Source organism: Homarus americanus, unplaced genomic scaffold (genome assembly GCF_018991925.1).
Source record: "Homarus americanus isolate GMGI-L3 unplaced genomic scaffold, GMGI_Hamer_2.0 scaffold26351, whole genome shotgun sequence".
Lineage (NCBI taxonomy): Eukaryota > Metazoa > Arthropoda > Malacostraca > Decapoda > Nephropidae > Homarus > Homarus americanus.
Window position 1 is genome coordinate 2,407,778 of NW_024724368.1, and position 5,025 is coordinate 2,412,802.

The window sequence follows — 5,025 nt, forward strand, 5'->3', positions numbered from 1 at the left end:
TTTCTTTTTGTATGATGGTCTGTGTTTCATTATCTGTCTATCTGTTTCATATCGGCCGTCAAAAAATTCCGTGTCCGTTCAGTAATTTAATATCCTTTTGGTCATATCTGTCTGTCTCGGTTTAAATGTCTGTCTGCTTATCTATGCCTTTCTGTCGAATTATATATATATATTTACTTATCTATCTATATCTCATTTTAAAAACCCATCTGTCAACCTTTTAATTTTAAGTACCTACCTGTCTTGTTTTAAATATCCACCTGTCTCTTTAACCACCCACCTGTCTAATCACCAATCTTACCGTCAAAAAACTCACATGTGTCCTCAGTAACCAGTCAACCATTTAATTGAGTCGTCACCACCACCACGTAAGGCACTATGGGATCTGGTGTCTAATGTTTACGTGTTGGGATCTGGTGTCTATGTTTACGTGTTGGGATCTGGTGTCCAATGTTTACACGTGTTGGGATCTGGTGTCTAATGTTTACACGTGTTGGGATCTGAGTCTATGTTTCCGTGTTGGATCTGAGTCTAATGTTTCCACGTGTTGGGATCTGTGTTTGTGGTTGTTGTTTGTCCAATGTTTCGTGTTGGGATCTGGTGTCCATGTTTACGTGTTGGGATCTGGTGTCTAATGTTTACACGTGTTGGGATCTGGTGTCCAATGTTTACACGTGTTGGGATCTGGTGTTCAATGTTTACACGTGTTGGGATCTGGTGTCTAATGTTTACACGTGTTGGGATCTGGTGTCTAATGTTTACACGTGTTGGGATCTGGTGTCTAATGTTTACACGTGTTGGATCGGTGTTCAATGTTTAACGTGTTGGGATCTGGTGTTCTTTCACGTGTTGGGATCTGGTGTCCAATGTTTACGTGTTGGGATATGGTGTCTAATGTTTACACGTGTTGGGATCTGGTGTCAATGTTTACACGTGTATGTACATTAGTACTGGTGTGTTTAGTGTGTTTATGAGTGGAATAATCTGACGTGTGTTTGACCTTTACTCTTATAACCTGCCTGAAGGGTTAATAATTATTCCCTGTAAGGTAAATGTTAGGTTAGGTTAGTCTTGGGTTAGGTTAGGTTAGTCTTGGGTTAGGTTAGGTTAATGTTAGGGTTAATGTTTAGTTGTAGTGGTTAGTGGTTTAGTGAATGTTGTAGGTAGGTATTGGGAATTTATTTGTATTTTTATTATTGTTGTTATTATTATTATTATTATTATTATTATTATTATTATTTATTGTACGATGTTGCTTTGAGGTAATTTTAAGTAATTTGGAATGTTATAGTCAATATTTTACACACACACACACACACACACACACACACACACACACACACACACACACACACACACACACACACACATTAAAAAAATATAAAAACCAGGAAAATAAAAAATAATAAAAATAAAAAATAAACAGCTAACCAGGATCGAGTGACGTCATTACCCCAGCAACCAATACTATTTTGTCTCAGTCGTCCAGCGTCCGCCAGCCAGCTCCACCTTCCACCACCTTTACCTGTAGCTGTGACGTCAACCAAACGGCTTAATCAATCCCGACCTACGTAACAACAACAACAACAGTAATAATAATAAACTATGCTGACACCAGGATGAACTAGGTGTGTGTGTGTGTGTGTGTGTGTGTGTGTGTGTGTGTGTGTGTGTGTGTGTGTGTGTGTGTGTGTCCGGTTTGTCATCATTATCTATTTCACGAATAAAATAAAAATAGCACAACCGGATCCTCCTCCTTCCCCTTCCCCCTCCTTTCTCCTCCCCTTCCTCTTCATTTCCTTCTCCCTTCTCCCTCCTTCACCCCTTCCTTTCCTCCTCCCGTCCTTTATTTCTACCCTCCTTTCCTCACCTCCCCCTTTCTCCTCCCCCTTCCCTCCTTCATTCTCCTTCTCCTCCCCTCCCTTCACCCCTTCCCTTTCCTCCTCACCTCGTCCCTTTTCCCCTTATTTCCCCTACTCATCTTTCCTCACCTCTCCCCTCCTTCCCACCCTCCCCTCCCAAGATAGCAGCATGTCTCACCTGACGAGAGATATAAATTAACTTAACTGATCTACAAAGGATGGTATTATTGTCCTCCCGTCTCCTCCCGTCTCTCTATATTATACAGTATGTACGGTATAGGATATATCATGGTGGTAAGTTATATAGGATCCTGGTATATAAGATTTCAACCTATATTTTACCTATATTTTCCCTTGCTATATTAGTTTTTTTCCTTCGGTGTCATCCATCTTGTGTCATCCAACTTGTAGTGTCACCTATTTCGTGTCATCCATCCTTAGGTGTCATCCATCTTGTCGTGTCATCCTAGTCGTCACGTCTCGACATTAAAACAGTTGTTGTTGATGACGTGGGAATGTAATTATATTTTCGTGGTTAAGCCGACTGTGGGGGGGGGGGTATTTTCCCACACACACGGGGTAGAGCCTTGTGCTTCGCCTCATCGATCTTGTGGTAGAGGTAGTGCCCTCCTTCCTCTTCCTCCTCCCTCGGTTACCCCCCGCCGCCTCCTCCTCCTCCTCCACATATTTTGTCAGCTGGCAAACCTCGCCCTTGTGCTAGCTATTGTAAGACCATGTAGGTGGAATAGGCGTGGGTTTGGTTAGGTTAGGTTGAGTTTGGTATTCTTAAAGACACTGATAAACCAACAAGACTCCACATATCCTGTTGAGACTTAAGACTTTTGTTTTTGTTTTGTTGTTGTTGTTGTTGTTGTTGTTGTTGTTGTTGTTGTTGTTGTCGTTGTCTAGTTGATGCTGGAATCTGTCTGCTCCTGGAGGTGATGTTAACCGAGGCTACAGGAACACCCACTGACTCACTGACTGTAACTGTGTATACGAGTGGTGGCCATAGGGACGACAGTTAAGAGTGGTGTCATACTAGACTGGTGACATGGGCTGGGGACTGTAGGCATGACACCACCACCTAACCACACCTTCACCTCTTTTTCCTGTCACCTGCTAAGGCTTGTGGTGACCTGCTGTCACCTGGATTCATCGCTGACAGTGTTTTAACAAGTGGCTGATATGATGCCACAGTAGTTAAACTCGTCCATGTACAGTGAGTTAGGTCCCAGGGGGTAGTTAGTGGTACTGTTTTGTTCAGGGCAGCTGTGACTGACTCTTTTAATTAAGATATAGAGTACAGGTGAGTCAGGGCTTACGTGGGGGGGGGTTGCTTGGTTCAGGGCAGCTACAACTTACTTGATCCTTTTGGTTGGGATGTAGAGGACAGGTGAGTCAGGGCCCAGTGAGTAGTAAAAGGGGCTTTGTTCAGGGGAGTTGAGATAACCCATTTGATCCATGGTGTGGCGCAGAGGTGATGGTGGTGTGCAGGAGCCAGGTGATGGTCTCCATGACAACAGATAAAGGTGTGTGTGTGTGTGTGTACACGCCAGAACACCTGTGGCGGGTTATTACCGGGTGGCTGATGGGGTTCCTGCTTCATCTGGGGCGTGGCACCTTCAGTAGTCATGGATCTTCGCCCCTCTGTTAGCCTCCTAGGGATTATGATGCCCTCCCCAGCCCCTTCTAAATCGCTAACCCAAGATGCAATATAAAGATGGCGTCGTATTTGCGCCAGGGACTATATCTCACCCCTGTTGTATTTTCTCGTTCTCTCAGTAGGGAAAAAAACACCTTCGCACACAGGGGGGGGGGTGTCACTTTCTACAGCACTGAGGCATAATGATTTCAGTGTTTATGATATATTGTGAGGGAAGGGGGGCGTGGTGTTGGGGGGTAGGGGGGACGTGGTGGTCTTGGAGAGGGGGGAGGGGTTGTAGTGTTGGAGAAGGCTAGGGGTACGTTGTGGTAGTGTTGGGGAGCCCAGAATTAAAACAAAATAAAACAAAACAATAAAACATTCCTAAGTTAATCGTCCTCCCCCCATAGAGGAAGGTCTTTTAAAACACTCACCTCACCCACTACCTGATTCAAGACGTGACAAGATGGCCGCCCAAAACAATGCCAATACTCCGCTTGTGGTCCCACTGTAGTCCCACTGTACAAGATATTAGAGTTAGAATCATCGTTAATTTAGTCTTTGTAGTGTGGGAGTCCTGCATCACGTGAGGGGATGTTGTTATGTCTGGGTTGTGTTGTGGAGGGGTTGATGATGGCTGCAGGTAAATCCCACTTACGAGTATTACATTCTGGTGCGGTAGAAAGTAATTAATTAGCAAGTGATTTAAGGTGTCTCCAGCAGGGCAGGTGTAAGAGGGGTATTGTTGTTGTTTGTGTCACAGGTGTGTTTGTTTACCTGTGCTGATGGTCGAGTAATTAGTTGGTTAATTGACGTTGGAAGGGGGTAGGTGAGGAGAGGGGTGATAGTGGGTGGGGAGCAGAGGGGTGATGGGGGATGGGTGAGAGAGGGTGATTGTGAGGGGGAGGAGAAGAGTGAGGGAGGGATGGGAGTTAGGGTAGGAAGGGGTGTGGGAAGGGAAGGAGAGGGATGAGGGTAAGGGTGGAGAGGGTTAAGGGAAAAGGAGAGGGGTAGCAGTGTCCAGGGGCGGCGTGAGAGCCTCGGGGGACACGCACTGCTACACAAGACTTTCTCCTCACTCTTGTGGTCAGGACGAGCCTCTCCCGGTCCAGCATGTTTCAGTGACTGCAAGTTTTAAGTGGCTCCTAATGAGGTCCTTCGCCCCCTCCCTCCCCCCCCCACTCCTCTCCACCTCCCGTTCCCTCCCCACCGCACTCCCCTCACCTCCCCACCTCCCGTTCCCTCCCCACTCCTCTCACCTCCCCCCTTCCATCTCCCCTTCCTTCCCTTCTCCCCTCCCTAGGTACACCCCACAAGGAGAGGCGCCACCACCGTGATAGTTTAAACCATTTGACAATGATGGTTTAACCCTTTGACGATTCTGAGTTTATTCTGAAAGATACATGGGGTGGGGGGGTAAAACATTTTGTCTGGTAAACTGTACAGCATGTTGCCTGGTCCAGACGGTCTCTCAGTGAGGGAAGGGAGGCGTTGGATGGATTATTTTTCCCCCATCGAGGG

The 5,025-nt window shown here is 46.0% G+C and overlaps 1 protein-coding gene across 1 annotated transcript in view; it reads left to right on the plus strand.

The window, feature by feature from the left end:
* Positions 1-4,094, plus strand: part of LOC121864142 (xaa-Pro dipeptidase-like) — an 83,897-nt gene extending 79,803 nt beyond the window's left edge. Inside the window, exons 4-5 of the mRNA XM_042363087.1 lie at positions 3,340-3,345; positions 4,080-4,094. The gene's annotated coding sequence lies outside the window, so the exon portion shown is untranslated. The remainder of the gene's footprint in view (positions 1-3,339; positions 3,346-4,079) is intronic.
* Positions 4,095-5,025: the final 931 nt, after the last annotated feature.